Source organism: Arachis hypogaea, chromosome 3 (assembly GCF_003086295.3).
Source record: "Arachis hypogaea cultivar Tifrunner chromosome 3, arahy.Tifrunner.gnm2.J5K5, whole genome shotgun sequence".
NCBI lineage: Eukaryota > Viridiplantae > Streptophyta > Magnoliopsida > Fabales > Fabaceae > Arachis > Arachis hypogaea.
In genome coordinates this window covers 125,615,745-125,639,976 of record NC_092038.1, presented here as the reverse complement: position 1 = coordinate 125,639,976, position 24,232 = coordinate 125,615,745, and the positions used below count along the sequence as shown (strand labels likewise).

At 42.1% G+C, this 24,232-nt stretch overlaps 2 non-coding genes across 2 annotated transcripts; both read left to right on the top strand.

The window, feature by feature from the left end:
• Positions 1 to 7,837: 7,837 nt before the first annotated feature.
• On the top strand, positions 7,838 to 7,945 carry LOC112793341 (small nucleolar RNA R71). The gene has a single exon (XR_003198039.1). It is a non-coding gene; the product is annotated as a small nucleolar RNA R71 (small nucleolar RNA).
• Positions 7,946 to 23,406: 15,461 nt separating this feature from the next.
• Positions 23,407 to 23,514, top strand: LOC112793340 (small nucleolar RNA R71). The gene has a single exon (XR_003198038.1). It is a non-coding gene; the product is annotated as a small nucleolar RNA R71 (small nucleolar RNA).
• Positions 23,515 to 24,232: the final 718 nt, after the last annotated feature.

The window sequence follows — 24,232 nt, the reverse complement described above, 5'->3', positions numbered from 1 at the left end:
AAGTTTTAGACAGAATTCATTTCTTGGGGACGTCAACAATTTTGCCGTCTTTGATGACCTTGAAAACGCCGATCGCCGACGTGTCAAACTCGGGAGCAACAATTTTGACCTGAGCTTTAAGAGCCTCCTCGGTCGCCAAAATCGCACCCTTCCCTTGCTTGACGACGTCTTTATACTTTGCTTTCCATGTTGCCAGTTCGGCCTCCACGGTTTGCTTCTCCTTCTCGATTTCGGCCACCCGTTTCTGCGCCGCGCCGACCTGACTTTCTAAAGCCATTTCGCGGTCGACAAGACGAGAAACCGTGGCGTCTGACTCTTCCAACTTCTTCTCAGCGGTGGTGGCTTTCTTCTCGGCAGCAGTAGCTTTCTTCTCGGCGGCATCAAGCTTCTCATTTGATTGGGTCAGCTGCTCTCGGAGAGTCTCAACTTCACTTTTAAGCTCGTTGTTAGCCTTCCCAGCAGATTCCAACCTTCTACGAAGGGACTCCATCCCAGATAGCTCGAACTCGCCCTTCCGAGCTATCACGGCGCCGCGTAAAAGGGTACGGTACATCCACCTCGCCTGCCCGGCGAGGGATGACTCATGAAAATGCTCCTCAGTACCAGGAATCAGCTGGGAATCTATGAAGTTTCCGGCATCAAAATTCCTCTCCATGACAGTAAGAACCCCCTCAGGACTGGACGACGTCTTCCTCTTCCTCTTGAGGCTAGGGACCTCTTCCACATCGTCATCGGCATCAGGGTTAGACGTCGAACCCCCAGTGCCGATCACCTCGCGGAAGGGGGAAACATGAACCGCCTTGTCGCCTTCGGTTTGGGCAGCTTGGGCCGAGGTGCCGGTCTCGTCGACCACGGCCCCTTGCTCGGTAGCAGCCTTGTCCTCCGGGGGAGCAGCAGACTTCTCAGCAGCAGATTTCTCATTACCTCCCTCGTCGTCACTAGCACACAGGAAAGTTTGGAACAAGTTAGGGAGTCCCGTTATCTCGGCAGACATCCCCACTGTAAAAAAGCAAGCGAAGTTGGTTAGTCACAACAAGTTGTTAACAAAAGCAAGAAGATAAGAGGTAAGACAAGTAGAGGCTTCTCACAAATATAATTACGACCGGCCTCCCGATCACCCATGAGGAGGTGAGGATTCACATGATTCCTCCCGAAGACTGCCATCAACACATCGGCAATCTTCCTATCCACCGCAGACATGCCCTTATAGGTTACCTTAACGAAGGCATTGGACCCCGCCCCGAAACTCCAATAGGTCGGAATAAGGCGTACCCCCTCCAACGACAACCAAAAGGGATGACGACCTTTGACAGGGCGGACCTTGAAATATTTGTCCTTAAACCCATGATAGGAGTCCTCAAACAAACCAAAAATCCTCCGACCTTGGGCAGACCAGAAGGACATGAACCCCTTTTTATGTTTCCCCTCCTTCGAAGGGTTTGTAAGATTGAAGAAGAAAAGAAAAACATCTACAGACACCGGCAGCTCAAGGTATTCACAAACCATCTCGAAACAGCGGATTGAGGCCCAGCTGTTCGGATGCAACTGCGACGGCTCCACGGAAACACGGCTTAAAAGCGCCATTTGGAAGGCGGAAAACGGAATACGAACCCCAAATTGAGTAAACATGGATTTGTAGAACCAAATCCAATCGGCAACTCGGGGATGGTGGAGATTGATCTCGTACAATCGCTCGTGAGGAGTGGTATGCGAAATTGTGATCAATACTTTTCACAACACAAATAATCCCCGGTGATGAATCCAAAAACTTGGTGTTCAACACCATGGCATAAACACAACTTCGCACAACTAACCAGCAAGTGTACTGGGTCGTCCAAGTAATAAACCTTACGCGAGTAAGGGTCGATCCCACAGAGATTGTTGGTATGAAGCAAGCTATGGTCACCTTGTAAATCTTAGTCAGGCAAACTCAAATGGATATGGGTGATGATATACGAATAAAACATAAAGATAAAGATAGAGATACTTATGTAATTCATTGGTAGGAATTTCAAATAAGCGTATGAAGATGCTTGTCCCTTCCGTCTCTCTGCTTTCCTACTGTCTTCATCCAATCCTTCTTACTCCTTTCCATGGCAAGCTTATGCAAGGGTTTCACCGTTGTCAGTGGCTACCTCCCATCCTCTCAGTGGAAATGTTCAACGCACCCTGTCACGGCACGGCTATCCATCTGTCGGTTCTCAATCAGGCCGGAATAGAATCCAGTGATTCTTTTGTGTCTGTCACTAACGCCCCGCCTTCAGGAGTTTGAAGCTCGTCACAGTCATTCAATCATTGAATCCTACTCAGAATACCACAGACAAGGTTAGACCTTCCGGATTCTCTTGAATGCCGCCATCAGTTCTAGCCTATACCACGAAGACTCTGATCTCACGGAATGGCTGGCTCGGTTGTCAGGCGAGCACTCGGTTGTCAGGCGATCAACCATGCATCGTGTATCAGGAATCCAAGAGATATTCACCCAATCTAAGGTAGAACGGAGGTGGTTGTCAGGCACACGTTCATAGGTGAGAATGATGATGAGTGTCACGGATCATCACATTCATCAAGTTGAAGAACAAGTGATATCTTGGAACAAGAACAAGCGGAATTGAATAGAAGAACAATAGTAATTGCATTACTACTCGAGGTACAGCAGAGCTCCACACCTTAATCTATTGTGTGTAGAAACTCCACCGTTGAAAATACATAAGAACAAGGTCTAGGCATGGCCGAATGGCCAGCCTCCCAAAGAGGGTTCAATCATAAAAACATGATCAAAAGCTTCCCAATACAATAGTAAAAGGTCCTATATATAGAGAACTAGTAGCCTAGGGTGTACAGAGATGAGTAAATGACATAAAAATCCACTTCCGGGCCCACTTGGTGTGTGCTTGGGCTGAGCATTGAAGCATTTTCGTGTAGAGACTCTTCTTGGAGTTAAACGCCAGCTTTTATGCCAGTTTGGGCGTTTAACTCCCATTCTTGTGCCAGTTCCGGCGTTTAACGCTGGGAATTCTGAGGGTGACTTTGAACGCCGGTTTGGGCCATCAAATCTTGAGCAAAGTATGGACTATCATATATTTCTGGAAAGCCCAGGATGTCTACTTTTCAACGCCGTTGAGAGCGCGCCAATTGGGCTTCTGTAGCTCCAGAAAATCCGCTTCGAGTGCAGGGAGGTCAGAATCCAACAGCATCTGCAGTCCTTTTTAGTCTCTGAATCAGATTTTTGCTCAGGTCCCTCAATTTCAGCCAGAAAATACCTGAAATCACAGAAAAACACACAAACTCATAGTAAAGTCCAGAAAAGTGAATTTTAACTAAAAACTAATAAAAATATACTAAAAACTAACTAGATCATACTAAAAACATACTAAAAACAATGCCAAAAAGCGTACAAATTATCCGCTCATCACAACACCAAACTTAAATTGTTGCTTGTCCTCAAGCAACTGAAAATCAAACAAGATAAAAAGAAGAGAATATGCAATGAATTCCAAAAACATCTATGAAGATCAGTATTAATTAGATGAGCGGGGCTTTTAGCTTTTTGCCTCTGAACAGTTTTGGCATCTCACTCTATCCTTTGAAATTCAGAATGATTGGCTTCTTTAGGAACTCAGAATCCAGATAGTGTCATTGATTCTCCTAGTTAAGTATGATGATTCTTGAACACAGCTACTTATTGAGTCTTGGCCGTGGCCCAAAGCACTCTGTCTTCCAGTATTACCACCGGATACATACATGCCACAGACACATAATTGGGTGAACCCTTTCAGATTGTGACTCAGCTTTGCTAGAGTCCCCAACTAGAGGTGTCCAGGGTTCTTAAGCACACTCTTTTTGCCTTGGATCACAACTTTATTTCTTTCTTTTTCTCTCTTTTTCTTTCTTTTTCTTTTTCTCTTTTTTTTTCGAAAATATATATTTTTTTTTGTATTCACTACTTTTTTCTTGCTTCAAGAATCATTTTTATGATTTTTCAGATCCTCAGTAACATGTCTCCTTTTTCATCATTCTTTCAAGAGCCAATATTCATGAACCACAAATTTAAAAGACATATGCACTGTTTAAACATACATTCAGAAAACAAAAGTATTGCCACCACATCAAAATAATTAAACTGTTATAAAATTCAGAATTCATGCAATTCTACTCTTTTTCAATTAAGATCATTTTTTTATTTAAGAGAGGTGATGGATTCATAGGACATTCATAACTTTAAGGCATAGACACTAAGACACTAATGATCACAAGACACAAACATAGACAAACATAAGCACTAAAATTCGAAAAACAGGAAAATAAAGAACAAGGAAATTAAAGAACGGGTCCACCTTAGTGATGGCGGCTTGTTCTTCCTCTTGGAGATCCTATGGAGTGCTTGAGCTCCTCAATGTCTCTTCCTTGTCTTTGTTGCTCCTCTCTTATGATTCTTTGATCTTCTCTAATTTCATGGAGGAGAATAGAGTGTTCTTGGTGCTCCACCCTTAGTTGTCCCATGTTGGAACTCAATTCTCCTAGGGAGGTGTTTAGTTGCTCCCAATAGTTTTGTGGAGGAAAGTGCATCCCTTGAGGCATCTCAGGGATTTGATGATGAGAGGGGTCTCTTGTTTGCTCCATCCTCTTCTTAGTGATGGGCTTGTCCTCATCAATGGGGATGTCTCCCTCTATGTCAACTCCAACTGAATAACAGAGGTGACAAATGAGATGAGGAAAGGCTAACCTTGCCAAGGTAGAGGACTTGTCCGCCACCTTATAAAGTTCTTGGGATATCACCTCATGAACTTCTATTTCTTCTCCAATCATGATGCTATGAATCATGATAGCCCGGTCTATAGTAACTTCGGACCGGTTGCTAGTGGGAATGATTGAGCGTTGGATAAACTCCAACCATCCCCTAGCCACGGGTTTGAGGTCATGCCTTCTCAATTGAACTGACTTTCCTCTTGAATCTCTCTTCCATTGGGCGCCCTCTTCACAAACGACTGTGAGGACTTGGTCCAACCTTTGATCAAAGTTGACCCTTCTAGTGTAAGGGTGTTCATCTCCTTGCATCATGGGCAAGTTGAATGCCAACCTTACATTATTCACTCTTTTTGAGTTTGAAAGGGACCTCGGGGATCACTTTCTTCAAGGCCACAACTTCATAGAAGTGGTCTTGATGCACCCTTGAGATGAATCTCTCCATCTCCCATGACTCGGAGGTGGAAGCTTTTGCCTTCCCTTTCCTCTTTCTAGAGGTTTCTCCGGCCTTGGATGCCATAAATGGTTATGGAAAAACAAAAAGCAATGCTTTTACCACACCAAACTTAAAAGGTTTGCTCGTCCTCGAGCAAAAGAAGAAAGAAGAGAGTAGAAGAAGAAGAAATAGAGGAGATGGAGATGGCCTTGTGGTTCGGCCAAAAGGGGGAGAAGTAGTGTTTAGGTTGTGTGAAAATGAAGGAGGGAAGAAGGGTTTATATAGGAGTAGGGGGAGGGTTATGGTTCGGTCATGTATGGGTGGGTTTGGGAGGGGAAGTGGTTTGGATTTGAATGGTGGGGTAGGTGGGGTTTTATGAAGGGTGGATGTGAGTGGTGAAGAGAAAGATGGGATTTGATAGGTGAAGGGTTTTTGGGGAAGAGGTGTTGAGGTGATTGGTGAATGGGTGAAGAAGAGAGAGAGAGAGTGGTGGGGTAGGTAGGGAACCTGTGGGGTCCACAGATCCTGAGGTGTCAAGGAAAAGTCATCCCTGCACCAAGTGGCGAGCAAAATTGCTCTTTGTGCCAATTCTGGCGTTAAACGCCGGGCTAGTTCCCATTTCTGGCGTTTAATGCCAATTTCTTACCCTTTACTGGCGTTTAACGCCAGTCTGGTGCCTCTTTCTGGCTTAAACGCCCAGAATGGTGCCAGACTGGGCGTTAAACGCCCATCTGCTAGCCTTACTGGCGTTTAAACGCCAGCACGCTCTCCTCCAGGGTGTGCTATTTTTCTTTCTGTTTTTCATTCTGTTTTTGCTTTTTCAATTGATTTTGTGACTTCTCATGATCATCAACCTACAAAAGAACATAAAATAACAAAGGAAAATAGATAAAATATAACATTGGGTTGCCTCCCAACAAGCGCTTCTTTAATGTCAGTAGCTTGACAGAGGGCTCTCATGGAGCCTCAGAAATACTCAAAGAAATGTTGGAACCTCCCAACACCAAACTTAGAGTTTGAATGTGGGGGTTCAACACCAAACTTAGAAGTTGGTTGTGGCCTCCCAACACCAAACTTAGATTTTGACTGTGGGGGCTCTGTGTGGCTCTGTTTTGAGAGAAGCTCTTCATGCCTCCTCTCCATGATGACAGAGGGATATCCTTGAGCCTTAAACACAAAGGATTCTTCATTCACTTGAATGATCAATTCTCCTCTATCAACATCAATCACAGCCCTTGCTGTGGCTAGGAAGGGTCTGCCAAGGATGATGGATTCATCCATGCACTTCCCAGTCTCTAGGACTATGAAATCAGCAGGGATGTAATGGTCTTCAACTTTTACCAGAACATCCTCTACAAGTCCATAGGCTTGTTTTCTTGAATTGTCTGCCATCTCTAGTGAGATTTTTGCAGCTTGCACCTCAAAGATCCCTAACTTCTCCATTACAGAGAGAGGCATGAGGTTTACACTTGACCCTAAGTCACACAAGACCTTCTTGAAGGTCATGGTGCCTATGGTACAAGGTATTGAAAACTTCCCAGGATCCTGTCTCTTTTGAGGCAGTTTCTGCCTAGACAAGTCATCCAGTTCCTTGGTGAGCAAAGGGGGTTCATCCTCCCAAGTCTCATTTCCAAATAACTTGTCATTTAGCTTCATGATTGCTCCAAGGTATTTAGCAACTTGCTCTTCAGTGACATACTCATCCTCTTCAGAGGAAGAATACTCATCAGAGCTCATGAATGGCAGAAGTAAGTCCAATGGAATCTCTATGGTCTCATTTTGAGCCTCAGATTCCCATGGTTCCTCTTTGGGGAACTCATTGGAGGCCAGTGGACGTCCATTGAGGTCTTCCTCAGTGGCGTTCACTGCCTCTTCCTCCTCTCCAAATTCGGCCATGTTGATGGCTTTGCACTCTCCTTTTGGATTTTCTTCTGTATTGCTTGGAAGAGTACTAGGAGGGAGTTCAGTAATTTTCTTGCTCAGCTGACCCACTTGTGCCTCCAAATTTCTAATGGAGGACCTTGTTTCAGTCATAAAACTTTGAGTGGTTTTGATTAGATCAGAGACCATGGTTGCTAAGTCAGAGGTATTCTGCTTAGAACTCTCTGTCTGTTGCTGAGAAAATGATGGAAAAGGCTTGCTATTGCTAAACCTGTTTCTTCCACCATTATTGTTATTGAAACCTTGTTGAGGTCTCTGTTGATCTTTCCATGAGAGATTTGGATGATTTCTCCATGAAGGATTATAGGTGTTTCCATAGGGTTCTCCCATGTAATTCACCTCTTCCATTGAAGGGTTCTCAGGATCATAAGCTTCTTCTTCAGATGAAGCTTCCTTAGTACTGCTTGGTGCATTTTGCGTTCCAGACAGACTTTGAGAAATCATATTGACTTGCTGAGTCAATATTTTGTTCTGAGCCAATATGGCATTCAGAGTATCAATCTCAAGAACTCCTTTCTTCTGATTTGTCCCACTGTTCACGGGATTTCTTTCAGAAGTGTACATGAATTGGTTATTTGCAACCATTTCAATTAGTTCTTGAGCTTCTGTAGGCGTCTTCTTCAGATGAAGAGATCCTCCAGCAGAGCTATCCAAAGACATCTTGGATAGTTCAGAGAGACCATCATAGAAAATTCCAATGATGCTCCATTCAGAAAGCATATCAGTGGGACACTTTCTGATTAATTGTTTGTATCTTTCCCAAGCTTCATAGAGGGATTCTCCTTCCTTCTGTCTGAAGGTTTGGACTTCCACTCTAAGCTTACTCAATTTTTGAGGTGGAAAGAACTTTGCCAAGAAGGCATTGACTAGCTTTTCCCAAGAGTTCAGGCTTTCTTTAGGTTGTGAGTCCAACCATATTCTAGCTCTGTCTCTTACAGCAAAAGGGAATAGCATAAGTCTGTAGACCTCAGGGTCAACCCCATTAGTCTTGACAGTGTCACAGATTTGCAAGAACTCAGCTAAAAACTGATGAGGATCTTCCAATGGAAGTCCATGGAACTTGCAATTCTGTTGCATTAGAGAAACTAATTGAGGCTTAAGCTCAAAGTTGTTTGCTCCAATGGCAGGGATAGAGATGCTTCTCCCATAGAAGTCAGGAGTAGGTGCAGTATAGTCACCCAGCACCTTCCTTGCATTGTTGGCATTGTTGTTATTTTCGGCTGCCATGGGTTCTTCTTCTTTGAAGATTTCTGTTAGGTCCTCTACAGAGAGTTGTGCCTTGGCTTCTCTTAGCTTTCGCTTCAAGGTCCTTTCAGGTTCAGGATCAGCCTCAACAAGAATGCTTTTGTCCTTGCTCCTGCTCATAAGAAAGAGAAGAGAACAAGAAAATATGGAATCCTCTATGTCACAGTATAGAGATTCCTTGAGGTGTCAGAGGAAAAGAAAAATAGAAGGCAGAAGTAGAAAATTCGAACTTATCAAAGAAGATGGAGTTCGAATTTTGCATTAAGGAATAGTGTTAGTCCATAAATAGAAGGATGTGAGAAGAGGGGAAGTAATTTTCGAAAATTAAGTAAAAGATTTTGAAAACATTTTGAAAAACATTAATTGATTTTCGAAAATAAAAGTGGGAAAGAAATCAAGTGATTTTTTTTTGAAAAAGAATTTGAAATTAGAAATCAAAAAGATTTGATTGAAAGTTATTTTGAAAAAGATGTGGTTAAGAAGATATGATTGGTTTTAAAAAGATGTGATTGAGAAGATATGATTTGAAAAACATTTTAAAAAAAATTTGACTTTGAAAATTAATGACTTGGCTATCAAGAAAAGATATGATTCAAACATTAAACCTTTCTCAACAAAAAAGGCAACATACTTGAAATGTTGAATCAAATCATTAATTGATAGCAAGTATCTTTGAAAATAGAAAGAAATTGAATTTGAAAAAGATTTGATTGAAAAGATATGATTTGAAAAAGATTTGATTTTGAAAAGATTTTGAAAACTTGAAAAAATTTGCATTGAAAGCAAAATCTTCCCTCTTGTGCCATCCTGGCGTTAAACGCCCAGAATGGTGCACATTCTGGCGTTTAACGCCCAAAACTCTACCCTTTTGGGCGTTAAACGCCCAACCAGGCACCCTGGCTGGCGTTTAAACGCCAGTCTGTCCTTCTTCACTGGGCGTTTTGAACGCCCAGCTTTTTCTGTATAATTCCTCTGCTGTATGTTCTGAATCTTCAATTCTCTGCATTATTGACTTGAAAAGACACAAATTAAAAATAATTTTGGATTTTTAATAGTGAGGAATAATCAATATGCAACTAAAATCAAATAATAATGCATGCAAGACACCAAACTTAGCAATTTGTGTACTACTGACACTAATGAGAATGCATATGAGACACATAAACACTCAAGTCAAGAGGAATTAAAGATCAGAGTAATGAAATCATCAAGAACATCTTGAAGATCACTAAGACACATGAATGAATGCAAGAAAAACAGAAACATGCAATTGACACCAAACTTACAATGAGACTCTAGACTCAAACATGAAATTTTTGGATTTTATGATTTTCTAAAATTTTTTTGTGCTTTTTCGAAAATTAAGTGGAAAAAGAAAATGAAGGTATCAAAATTCTTAATGAGAATTCCAGGAATCATGCAATGTTTAGTCTAAGACTCCGGTCCAGGAATTAGACATGGCTTCACAGCCAGCCAAGCTTTCAAAGAAAGCTTCGGTCCAAAACACTAGACATGGCCAAAGGCCAGCCAAGCCTTAGCAGATCACTGCTCCAATAGCAAGATTGATAGAAATCAACAAGCTCTTGTGATGATAAGTTGAAACCTCGGTCCAATGAAATTAGACATGGCTTCACAGCCAGCCAGATTTCAACAGATCATCATGAAACTCTAGAATTCATTCTTAAGAACTCTGAAGAAAAAATACCTAATCTAAGCAACAAGATGAACCGTCAGTTGTCCATACTCGAACAATCCCCGGCAACGGCGCCAAAAACTTGGTATGCGAAATTGTGATCAATACTTTTCACAACACAAATAATCCCCGGTGATGAATCCAAAAACTTGGTGTTCAACACCATGGCATAAACACAACTTCGCACAACTAACCAGCAAGTGTACTGGGTCGTCCAAGTAATAAACCTTATGCGAGTAAGGGTCGATCCCACAGAGATTGTTGGTATGAAGCAAGCTATGGTCACCTTGTAAATCTTAGTCAGGCAAACTCAAATGGATATGGGTGATGATATACGAATAAAACATAAAGATAAAGATAGAGATACTTATGTAATTCATTGGTAGGAATTTCAGATAAGCATATGAAGATACTTGTCCCTTCCGTCTCTCTGCTTTCCTACTGTCTTCATCCAATCCTTCTTACTCCTTTCCATGGCAAGCTTATGCAAGGGTTTCACCGTTGTCAGTGGCTACCTCCCATCCTCTCAGTGGAAATGTTCAACGCACCCTGTCACGGCACGGCTATCCATCTGTCGGTTCTCAATCAGGCCGGAATAGAATCCAGTGATTCTTTTGCGTCTGTCACTAACGCCCCGCCTTCAGGAGTTTGAAGCTCGTCACAGTCATTCAATCATTGAATCCTACTCAGAATACCACAGACAAGGTTAGACCTTCCGGATTCTCTTGAATGCCGCCATCAGTTCTAGCCTATACCACGAAGACTCTGATCTCACGGAATGGCTGGCTCGGTTGTCAGGCGAGCACTCGGTTGTCAGGCGATCAACCATGCATCATGTATCAGGAATCCAAGAGATATTCACCCAATCTAAGGTAGAACGGAGGTGGTTGTCAGGCACACGTTCATAGGTGAGAATGATGATGAGTGTCACGGATCATCACATTCATCAAGTTGAAGAACAAGTGATATCTTGGAACAAGAACAAGCGGAATTGAATAGAAGAACAATAGTAATTGCATTAATACTCGAGGTACAGCAGAGCTCCACACCTTAATCTATGGTGTGTAGAAACTCCACCGTTGAAAATACATAAGAACAAGGTCTAGGCATGGTCGAATGGCCAGCCTCCCAAAGAGGGTTCAATCATAAAAACATGATCAAAAGCTTCCCAATACAATAGTAAAAGGTCCTATATATAGAGAACTAGTAGCCTAGGGTGTACAGAGATGAGTAAATGACATAAAAATCTACTTCCGGGCCCACTTGGTGTGTGCTTGGGCTGAGCATTGAAGCATTTTCGTGTAGAGACTCTTCTTGGAGTTAAACGCCAGCTTTTATGCCAGTTTGGGCGTTTAACTCCCATTCTTGTGCCAGTTCCGGCGTTTAACGCTGGGAATTCTGAGGGTGACTTTGAACGCCGGTTTGGGCCATCAAATCTTGGGCAAAGTATGGACTATCATATATTGCTGGAAAGCCCAGGATGTCTACTTTCCAACGCCGTTAAGAGCGCACCAATTGGGCTTCTGTAGCTCCAGAAAATCCGCTTCGAGTGTAGGGGGGTCAGAATCCAACAGCATCTGCAGTCCTTTTTAGTCTCTGAATCAGATTTTTGCTCAGGTCCCTCAATTTCAGCCAGAAAATACCTGAAATCACAGAAAAATACACAAACTCATAGTAAAGTCCAGAAAAGTGAATTTTAACTAAAAACTAATAAAAATATACTAAAAACTAACTAGATCATACTAAAAACATACTAAAAACAATGCCAAAAAGCGTACAAATTATCCGCTCATCAAGGAGCCGGGACAAAGACATCATAATTGGCTTCCTCATCGGTCCCTCCGCACAAGTACTCGGCTTGTCGGAACTCAGTGAGCTCCTCCTCACACATTTGGTTAGGCGAGTCCTTCACATCGGAAACGACCCAAGCGTAGGGATCGTACGCCGCGGGAGAAGGGGAAGCCCGGGAGGTCGTGCGAGCCATACCTACATGGGGGGACCATCCAGTCAGTCTAAGAGATCGGTTGCTCAGGCTGAATACAGACACTACCCCCACTACTCCCCAACTAAGGATAAACACAATTAAAACGTAAAAAGCTCAGGAAAAAACCTACCCTGGAATGATACCCCCCTAACACATTTAACCACTATCAAAAGGCTACATAACAACAACAAAAACCAAGCAACAAACATGCAAGAACGAAGCACAAAAGAAAAGAATTCAAGAATTACCTGAATTGATGGAAGGAGGATGAAAATGGCAAGTATAGAAGGATGCAGGAGGGATGTGCGAGGGCACCACAACGACGTTCTGAAATTTTGTAGCAAGAAAAAGGAAAAAGGAAGAGATGGGAAGTGTGAAGAAATGTAGAAGCATAAAACTGACTGTTTAAAAACTGCTTCCCAGGAAGCGCAAAAAACCTGGGGGCAGAATAGTCTTTGCCAACAGGGTTTTTTCACCCCATTATGAGCATTTAATGCTCGGCGCAAGGAACGATGCGATGAAACGGTTGCTTATGCAACCAAGGGACACGCGCGTTGGGGGCATATTCTTCCCACGTGCGGCCGACCTGACGAGAACAAACGAAAGCGAGACGACATGCCATTGATAGTTCCCAGGACTACCACTGGCGCGTGGGGGCACTGTTACGGCCTGGCCCAGGCAACTCGCGGGTCAACCCGACCCATTGAATACCCGACCCGATCGGTCGGCCATGTGTGATCCACTATGCGACCCGGACACGCGTCCTTGACAGCTCTCCACAGCAGCTGTAAGGATGCTTCGAGGAAAGTGGGCCTGTCTTTAGGGGGCCCACCTCTGACACGGTATAAATGGGGAAGGACCTGCCCTTCCCCCAAGGTACATCACCTTTTCCACCTATCATTTCCCCGCTTGCGCATTAGCTGACTAGAGCGTCGGAGTGTCTTTGCAGGTGGCACCCCCCTCTTTCCTTTCACAACAAGTGCTCGACTACCCGGCAAACCCGAATCCAGCACAACCGCGATTGAGGCGTCCTCACTCCCTTCAATTACCACCCGATCTGTCCGGAAACCGACCACCGAACACATTGTTATAAGTGGTAGTTGTCTAACTCAAGCTCTAGAAATTATGGAATATTGTTTGGAAGACGGCAAGAAATCCATTTTAATTTAGCAATGTTAGATCATTTTTTAGTTGATTCAATTGGTGGAAGGTCTCTTATGTCTTGACTGTATAAGGTTATGCCTGGCAATGAATCAATTCTTGGGGTAGGATTGTGGTGGGTGTGGAGAAGTAGATACAATGACATTTTTAATGCAAAGATTCTTGATGATTACAAGGTGGTAGCAAATGCTAGATCATGACTAATTTTATAGAATTGCATGCTAAGAAGTCTTTTTTATTTCAATGTTTAAATTATCAGATATTTTGAAAACTTCCGTCAGCTAATTTTTCTAAAATTAATTGTGATGCTAGTTTAGTTTTTGATTTTCAAGTGGCTGATTTTAGATGTGTAATTAGAGATTCTAATGGCTATTGGGTAATATGAGTTGTTCGGGTAGCATTTTTTTTGGTCTATTTTTAGATGTGAGTTATTTGCTATTTGGAGAGGACTTATTCTAATTTGAGAGTGTGACATCAAATATATTGTCCGTGAAATTGACTGTTTGAATATCTTGCATCTTCTGCACTATATATACAGTGCATATGGTGGCATGTTTGATATTTATAATCTAGTTGCCAAGATTAAAGAGCTCCTGGTTAGACCATGAGTCGTCCATTTTGAATAAATTGGTCGTGAAGCGAACAAAATTGCAGATTGGTTAGCGCGCTATGGAGCTTTGGTTAATCTAAGTAATGTCATTTGAAATTCTCCTAGTAAACACCCTGAGCAAATTATTTACTCAGACTCAATTGAGTTAATTTGCTTTGTGTTTTTATTTTGTTTAGACACAAAAAAAAAAAAAAATTTTAACATTAAATCTTAAATAACTAACAATGAGATAACAAATTTTAATATTTTAAAAAATCAACAATAATATAACAATAAAAATAAATTTAAAAATTGATTAAAATAAATAAATAAATTTTGAATTTATAAAATATTTACTAAATAATAATAATATATGAATAAGATAAAAATATATAACAAATTAAATATATTATAAGTAAAATTTTAAATATAATAAAAAAATAATATTAGTATATTATATTGTGCGATTTGAATTGAATTGGATCGTTTTTAAAAAATATATTTAAAATTCGATTTTCTTTATGGGCTTTGCCAAAAATTTAAATCATCTAAGTTAATGTGATTTTAATTGATTGTCGATTTAAATTAAATTGAATATGTGATTTAATTTAAATTGTTTCAAATTTTGAACACCCTTATTTTTATTTTTAGAATAAAAATATACAGTAATATCTTTATTATATTTGAAGTGATTTAGAAATTCTGTATTATATCTTTAGAATAAAAACATACCATAATAATATAATTTTTTTTCATTTAGAAACTCCGAATTACATGTGAATATTTTGTATTCCGTATCAGGGGTGGTATTGTGGCTGGATTTAATTGTTATGGACTAAGTAGATAATAATTTTTGTGAATAATGTAAATAATAAATTTTAAAATTGACTCAATAAAGTAAAATTATACTATACACTAAATTATTTATCTAAATTTTAATATTAAAATAATCATCTATACATCTAATAAATTAAACATCTAATATGTTTATTATTCACATTATTTAATATTTTTAATTTTTTATTATCTACTTGTTCATACCCTGGCCCAATAATAAAGGCCCAGGATCAAGCAAAAGACCTAATCCAAAGGGTTGGGCCTCACCAGTACCAATCTTCATCCTATGAAGTCAGTACTCACCACGACCTGTTCTAAAGAAGTCGGGCACGAGATTAGCCGACGGATAAACACTCATTCAAATGAGTAACTGCCCCTAGAATCTCTCTAACCACTTCCACGAGCCATATCTTAACCTCCCTAAGATAATGGGACGGTTAACACCCTAGAAATATGGCACTACTCCAACGGTGGTTATTGGTTCGCCACTATAAATACACTGACATCCCTCAGGTATCTCTAAGTCCAATACTCTCTAGACCTACTCACACCCTTGCTAACTTAGGCATCGGAGTGTCTTTGCAGGTACCACCCCCATCTCTTTGCACAAACAAGTCGGACGGAGCCTCCCGAGTTGCAGATCTATTCGGAATCCTTCCTCTTCACACATTTGGGCCAACCGACGCCATCCAGCCCATCAATCTCCGGTTACCCACCGTAACATTGGCGCCGTTGCCGGGGACCCGAGGGATCAACCAGTGATGGCGGACAGATCCCCCGAAGAGGGTCATGTGGAGTCAGATTCTGAACAAGAGAATCTGGACACAGGCAATAATGATGCAGACTTGACCCTCCACCAGGGAACCAATGATCAACACAGGGAAGGTACCTCCGGAGTAAAAAATCCGAAGGTGAACTCTTCAGAAGGGCGCGAATCAGAGAAAGAGGGACCATCCCATACAACTGAATTCATGGGACTAGTCCACAGTCGCCTGGAGCAGCTAGAACAAGAACGGGAGCGACAAAAGGAGACTGAAAAGAACCTAAAAGAGGAGATAGAACGATGAAAAGAGTTAGAAAGAAAACTCTTGAAGTTAGAATCCTCCATCAAAGGTCGCAACTCCCGTGACGAGCGAGAAGAACCGCCCCTGGGAGGGGAGGATCCTTTCAGCGAGGACATAATGAGGGCAAAAGTTCCGAAGAACTTCAAAAGCCCCGATATGGACCTCTACGATGGAACCACGGACCCGAAGCATCACTTAAGCAATTTCAAAACTCGGATGTACCTAGTTGATGCTTCCGACGCTACACGATGCAAAGCTTTCCCAACTACTCTATCGAAAGCAGCCATGAAGTGGTTCGACAGCCTCCCCCCGAGGTCGGTCACCAGTTTTGAAGACCTCTCAAGGAAGTTTTTGATGAGGTTCTCTATCCAGAAAGATAAAGTGAAACATGCACCGAGCCTCTTGGGAATAAAACAGGAGGTCGGAGAACCCTTATGAGCCTATATGGAAAGGTTCAACAAAGCATGTTTAGAGATTCAAGACCTGCCCACAGAGGCAGTCATAATGGGGTTAGTCAATGGACTCAGAGAAGGCACCTTCTCACAGTCCATATCTAAAAGACACCCCGTTTCTCTAAGTGATGTACAGGAAAGAGCTGAAAAGTACATCAATATGGAGGAAAACGCTAAGTTGAGAGACCTGAGTTGGCGACCTGGACTCCCTCCCTCAACAAAGGAAAGGGAAAGGGAAACCAAGAAAAAGGAGGAACTCGGTCTCGAGAGACCAAGAAAATACCACTCTTATACTCCTCTGAAAGTGTCTATAGTGGACGTATACAGAGAGATTTGTAACACTGAAAGACTGCCACCCCCTAGACCCATTAAAAATAAAAAAAGGGGGAAGCCGCAGCGACTACTGTGAGTACCATAAAACATATGGTCACTCCACAAACGACTGTTACGACCTTAAAAATGTGATAGAAAAGCTGGCTAGAGAAGGTCGGCTTGATAGATATCTCATAGAAAGGTCGGACGGTCATGGAAAGAGAAAGCGAGACGATATGGATAGAAGAGACCCACCGCCGCAGACTCCAGAAATACATATCCATATGATCTTAGGAGGGTTCGCGGGAGGGAGACTCACCAAATCCTCTCGCAAAAGACATCTCAAAAGTGTCTACCAGGTCGGAGAAGAGTCATCCGACCTCCCTACCATTTCATTCACAAAAGAAGATGGGCAAGGAATAATCCCTGGACACGATGATCCAGTAGTAATAACTATGATCCTGGCAAATGCCCATCTCCACAGAACCCTAGTAGACCAAGGAAGCTCAGCGGACATCCTTTTTAAGCCCACTTTTGACAAACTAGGGTTGGATGAGAAAGAATTAAGAGCCTACCCCGACACCTTGTATGGATTAGGTGACACGCCAATAAAACCACTGGGATTTTTGCCCCTCCACACCACCTTTGGAAAAGGGGAAAAATCAAAGACTCTGAGTATAGACTTCATAGTCATTGATGTGGGGTCAGCATATAATGCCTTAATCGGCAGAGCTACCCTTAATCGACTCGGAGCAGTGGTATCCACTCCCCACCTTTGCATGAAATTCCCGACTTCAGCGGGGATAGCAACGGTAAGGGGAGACCAAAGGTTGGCAAGGAAATGCTACAATGAAAGCCTAAATCTGAGAGGAAAAGGCAGAGAAGTTCACACAATAGAGCTTGGCGGTGCAAAGGCCAGAGAAGAGCTGCGACCACAACCGGGAGGAAAAACTGAGGAGGTACAGGTCGGCAAAGAGGAAGGAAAAAATACTCATATAGGAGCCAACCTAGGGGAAACCCTAAAACAAGAATTGACTAAGCTCCTAAGAGATAACTCCGACCCCTTCGCCTGGAAGGCCTCCGACATGCCTGGGATAGACCCCGAGCTTATGTCCCACAAACTCTCGGTTTATCCGGGATCCCGACCTGTACAACAAAGAAGACGCAAGCTCGGCCCAGAATGAGCCCTAATAGTAGAAGAACAAGTGCAGGCACTCCTGGAAGTTGGCTTCATCAGAGAAGTCAAGTACCTGGTGCACGAAATTGTGATCAATACTTTTCACAAATCAAATAATCCCCGGTAATGAATCCAAAAACTTGGTGTTCAATACCATGGCATAAACACAACTTCGCACAACTAACCAGCAAGTGTACTGGGTCGTCCAAGTAATAAACCTTACGCGAGTAAGGGTCGATCCCACAGAGATTGTTGGTATGAAGCAAGCTATGGTCACCTTGTAAATCTTAGTCAGGCAGACTCAAATGGATATGAATGATGATATACGAATAAAACATAAAGATAAAGATAGAGATACTTATGTAATTCATTGGTAGGAATTTCAGATAAGCGTATGAAGATGCTTGTCCCTTCCGTCTCTCTGCTTTCCTACTGTCTTCATCCAATCCTTCTTACTCCTTTCCATGGCAAGCTTATGCAAGGGTTTCACCGTTGTCAGTGGCTACCTCCCATCCTCTCAGTGGAAATGTTCAACGCACCCTGTCACGGCACGGCTATCCATCTGTCGGTTCTCAATCAGGCCGGAATAGAATCCAATGATTCTTTTGCGTCTGTCACTAACGCCCCGCCTTCAGGAGTTTGAAGCTCGTCACAGTCATTCAATCATTGAATCCTACTCAGAATACCACAGACAAGGTTAGACCTTCCGGATTCTCTTGAATGCCGCCATCAGTTCTAGCCTATACCACGAAGACTCTGATCTCACGGAATGGCTGGCTCGGTTGTCAGGCGAGCACTCGGTTGTCAGGCGATCAACCATGCATCGTGTATCAGGAATCCAAGAGATATTCACCCAATCTAAGGTAGAACGGAGGTGGTTGTCAGGCACCCGTTCATAGGTGAGAATGATGATGAGTGTCACGGATCATCACATTCATCAAGTTGAAGAACAAGTGATATCTTGGAACAAGAACAAGCGGAATTGAATAGAAGAACAATAGTAATTGCATTAATACTCGAGGTACAGCAGAGCTCCACACCTTAATCTATGGTGTGTAGAAACTCCACCGTTGAAAATACATAAGAACAAGGTCTAGGCATGGCCGAATGGCCAGCCTCCCAAAGAGGGTTCAATCATAAAAACATGATCAAAAGCTCCAAATACAATAGTAAAAAGTCCTATATATAGAGAACTAGTAGCCTAGGGTGTACAGAGATGAGTAAATGACATAAAAATCCACTTCCGGGCCCACTTGGTGTGTGCTTGGGCTGAGCATTGAAGCATTTTCGTGTAGAGACTCTTCTTGGAGTTAAACGCCAGCTTTTATGCCAGTTTGGGTGTTTAACTCCCATTCTTGTGCCAGTTCCGGCGTTTAACGCTGGAAATTCTGAGGGTGACTTTGAACGCCGGTTTGGGCCATCAAATCTTGGGCAAAGTATGAACTATCATATATTTCTGGAAAGCCCAGAATGTCTACTTTCCAACGCCGTTGAGAGCGCGCCAATTGGGCTTCTATAGCTCCAGAAAATCCGCTTCGAGTGCAGGGAGGTCAGAATCCAACAGCATCTGCAGTCCTTTTTAGTCTCTAAATCAGATTTTTGCTCAGGTCCCTCAATTTCAGCCAGAAAATACCTGAAATCACAGAAAAACACACAAACTCATAGTAAAGTCCAGAAAAGTGAATTTTAACTAAAAACTAATAAAAATATACTAAAAACTAACTAGATCATACTAAAAACATACTAAAAACAATGCCAAAAAGCGTACAAATTATCCGCTCATCACAACACCAAACTTAAATTGTTGCTTGTCCTCAAGCAACTGAAAATCAAACAAAATAAAAAGAAGAGAATATACTATAGACTCCAAATTATCAATGAAACTTAGCTCCAATTAGATGAGCGGGACTAGTAGCTTTTTACCTCTGAACAGTTTTGGCATCTCACTTTATCCTTTGAAATTCAGAATGATTGGCTTCTCTAGGAACTCAGAGTCCAGATAGTGTTATTGATTCTCCTAGTTAAGTATGATGATTCTTGAACACAGCTACTTTATGAGTCTTGGCCATGGCCCAAAGCACTCTGTCTTCCAGTATTACCACCGGATACATACATGCCACAGACACATAACTGGGTGAACCTTTTCAGATTGTGACTCAGCTTTGCTAGAGTCCCCAATTAGAGGTGTCCAGGGTTCTTAGGCACACTCTTCTTGCCTTGGATCACAACTTTATTTTTTTCTTTCTCTCTCTTTTTCTTTCTTTTTCTCTTTCTTTTTCTTTCCCTCTTTTTTTCGAATATATTTTTTTTTGTATTCGCTGCTTTTTCTTGCTTCAAGAATCATTTTTATGATTTTTCAGATCCTCAGTAACATGTCTCCTTTTTCATCATTCTTTCAAGAGCCAACAATTTTAACATTCATGAACAACAAATTCAAAAGACATATGCACTGTTCAAGCATACATTCAGAAAACAAAAAGTATTGTCACCACATCAAACTAATTAAGCTAGTTTTAAAGATGAATTTGAAATCCTGTACTTCTTGTTCTTTTGTAATAAAAACAGTTTTCATTTAAGAAAGATGATGGATTCATAGGACATTCATAACTTTAAGGCGTAGACACTAAGACACTAATGATCACAAGACACAAACATAGATAAACATAAGCATAAAATTTCGAAAAACAGAAAAATAAAGAACAAGGAAATTAAAGAACGGGTCCACCTTAGTGATGGCGGCTTGTTCTTCCTCTTGAAGGTCTTATGGAGTGCTTGAGCTCCTCAATGTCTCTTCCTTGTCTTTGTTGTTCCTCTCTCATGGTTCTTTGATCTTCTCTTATCTCATGGAGGAGGATGGAATGTTCTTGGTGCTCCACCCTTAGTTGTCCCATGTTGGACTCAATTCTCCTAGGGAGATGTTGATTTGCTCCCAATAGTTTTGTGGAGGAAAGTGTATCCCTTGAGGCATCTCAGGGATTTTATGAGGAGGAATTTCCTCATGCTTGCTCCATCCTTTTCTTAGTGATGGGCTTGAGGTCATGCCTTCTCAGTTGAACCGGCTTCCCTCTTGAGTTTCTCTTCCATTGAGCGTCCTCTTCACAAATGTTTATGAGGACTTGGTCCAACCTTTGATCAAAGTTGACCCTTTTTGAGTTTGAAAGGGATCTCGGGGATCACCTTCTTCAAGGCCACAACTTCATAGAAGTGGTCTTGATGCACCCTTGAGATGAATCTCTCCATCTCCCATGACTCGGAGGTGAAAGCTTTTGCCTTCCCTTTCCTCTTTCTAGAGGTTTCTCCGGCCTTGGATGCCATAAATGGTTATGGAAAAACAAAAAGCAATGCTTTTACCACACCAAACTTAAAAGGTTTGCTCGTCCTCGAGCAAAAGAAGAAAGAAGAGAGTAGAAGAAGAAATAGAGGAGATGGAGATGGCTTTGTGGTTCGGCCAAAGGGGGAGAAGTAGTGTTTAGGGTGTGTGAAAATGAGGGAGTGAAGATGGGTTTATATAGGGTGAAGAGAAAGATGGGATTTGATAGGTGAAGGGTTTTTGGGGAAGAGGAGTTGAGGTGATTGGTGAATGGGTGAAGAAGAGAGAGAGTGGTGGGGTAGGTGGGGATCCTGTGGGGTCCACAGATCCTGAGGTGTCAAGGAAAAGTCATCCCTGCACCAAGTGGCGAGCAAAATTGCTCTTTGTGCCAAATCTGGCGTTAAACGCCGGGCTGGTGCCCATTTCTGGCGTTTAACGCCAAGTTCTTGCCCTTTACTGGCGTTTAACGCCAGTCTGGTGCCCCTTTCTGGCGTTAAACGCCCAGAATGGTGCCAGACTGGGCGTTAAACGCCCATCTGCTAGCCTTACTGGCGTTTAAATGCCAGCAGGATCTTCCTCCAGGGTGTGCTGTTTTTCTTTCTGTTTTTTATTCTATTTTTGCTTTTTCAATTGATTTTGTGACTTCTCATGATCATCAACCTACAGAAAACATAAAATAACAAAGGAAAATAGATAAAATATAACATTGGGTTGCCTCCCAACAAGTGCTTCTTTAATATCAGTAGCTTGACAGTGGGCTCTCATAGAGCCTCACAGATGCTCAGAGCAATGTTGGAACCTCCCAACACCAAACTTAGAGTTTGAATGTGGGGGTTCAACACCAAACTTAGAATTTGGTTGTGGCCTCCCAACACCAAACTTAGAGTTTGACTGTGGGGGCTCTGTTTGGCTCTGTTTTGAGAGAAGCTCTTCGTGCTTCCTCTCCATGGTGACAGAGGGATATCCTTGAGCCTTAAACACAAAGGATTCTTCATTCACTTGAATGATCAATTCTCCTCTATCAACATCAATCACAGCCTTTGCTGTGGCTAGGAAGGGTCTGCCAAGGATGATGGATTCATCCATGCACTTCCCAGTCTCTAGGACTATGAAATCAGCAGGGATGTAATGGTCTTCAACCTTTACCAGAACATCCTCTACAAGTCTATAAGCTTGTTTTCTTGAGTTGTCCGCCATCTCTAGTGAGATTTTTGCAGCTTGCACCTCAAAGATCCCTAGCTTCTCCATTACAGAGAGAGGCATGAGGTTTACACTTGACCCTAAGTCACACAAGGCCTTCTTGAAGGTCATGGTGCCTATGGTACAAGGTATTGAAAACTTCCCAGGATCCTGTCTCTTTTGAGGCAGTTTCTGCCTAGACAAGTCATCCAGTTCTTTGGTGAGCAAAGGGGGTTCATCCTCCCAAGTCTCATTTCCAAATAACTTTTATTTAGCTTCATGATTGCTCCAAGGTATTTAGCAACTTGCTCTTCAGTGACATACTCATCCTCTTCAGAGAAAGAATACTCATCAGAGCTCATGAATGGCAGAAGTAAGTCCAATGGAATTTCTATGGTCTCATTTTGAGCCTCAGATTCCCATGGTTCCTCTTTGGGGAACTCATTGGAGGCCAGTGGACGTCCATTGAGGTCTTCCTCAGTGGCGTTCACTGCCTCTTCCTCCTCTCCAAATTCGGCCATATTGATGGCTTTGCACTCTCCTTTTGGATTTTTTTCTGTATTGCTTGGAAGAGTACTAGGAGGGGGTTCAGTAATTTTCTTGCTCAGCTGACCCACTTATCCCTCCAAGTTTCTAATGGAGGACCTTGTTTCAGTCATGAAACTTTGAGTGGTTTTGATTAGATCAGAGACCATGGTTGCTAAGTCAGAGTTGTTCTGCTTAGGATTCTCTGTCTGTTGCTGAGAAGATGATGGAAAGGGCTTGCTATTGCTAAACCTGTTTCTTCCACCATTATTATTGTTGAAACCTTGTTGAGGTCTCTGTTGATCCTTCCATGAGAGATTTGGATGATTTCTCCATGAAGGATTATAGGTGTTTCCATAGGGGTCTCCCATGTAATTCACCTCTTCCATTGAAGGGTTCTCAGGATCATAAGCTTCTTCTTCAGATGAAGCTTCCTTAGTACTACCTGGTGCATTTTGCATTCCAGACAGACGTTGAGAAATCATATTGACTTGCTGAGTCAATATTTTGTTCTGAGCCAATATGGCATTCAGAGTGTCAATCTCAAGAACTCCTTTCTTCTGATTAGTCCCATTGTTCACAGGATTCCTTTCAGAAGTGTACATGAATTGGTTATTTGCAACCATTTCAATGAGCTCTTGAGCTTCTGTAGGCGTCTTCTTTAGATGAAGAGATCCTCCAGCAGAGCTATCCAAAGACATCTTGGATAGTTCAGAGAGACCATCATAGAAAATTCCAATGATGCTCCATTCAGAAAGCATATCAGTGGGACACTTTCTGATTAATTGTTTGTATCTTTCCCAAGCTTCATAGAGGGATTCTCCTTCCTTCTGTCTGAAGGTTTGGACTTCCACTCTAAGCTTACTCAATTTTTGAGGTGGAAAGAACTTTGCCAAGAAGGCATTGACTAGCTTTTCCCAAGAGTTCAGGCTTTCTTTAGGTTGTGAGTCCAACCATATTCTAGCTCTGTCTCTTACAGCAAAAGGGAATAGCATAAGTCTGTAGACCTCAGGGTCAACCCCATTAGTCTTGACAGTGTCACAGATTTGCAAGAACTCAGCTAAAAACTGATGAGGATCTTCCAATGGAAGTCCATGGAACTTGCAATTCTGTTGCATTAGAGAAACTAATTGAGGCTTAAGCTCAAAGTTGTTTGCTCCAATGGCAGGGATAGAGATGCTTCTCCCATAGAAGTCAGGAGTAGGTGCAGTAAAGTCACCCAGCACCTTCCTTGCATTGTTGGCATTGTTGTTGTTTTCGGCTGCCATGGGTTCTTCTTCTTTGAAGATTTCTGTTAGGTCCTCTACAGAGAGTTGTGCCTTGGCTTCTCTTAGCTTTCGCTTCAAGGTCCTTTCAGGTTCAGGATCAGCCTCAACAAGAATGCTTTTGTCCTTGCTCCTGCTCATAAGAAAGAGAAGAGAACAAGAAAATGTGAAATCCTCTATGTCACAGTATAGAGATTCCTTGAGGTGTCAGAGGAAAAGAAAATTAGAAGGCAGAAGTAGAAAATTCGAACTTATCAAAGAAGATGGAGTTCGAATTGTGCATTAAGGAATAGTGTTAGTCCATAAATAGAAGGAT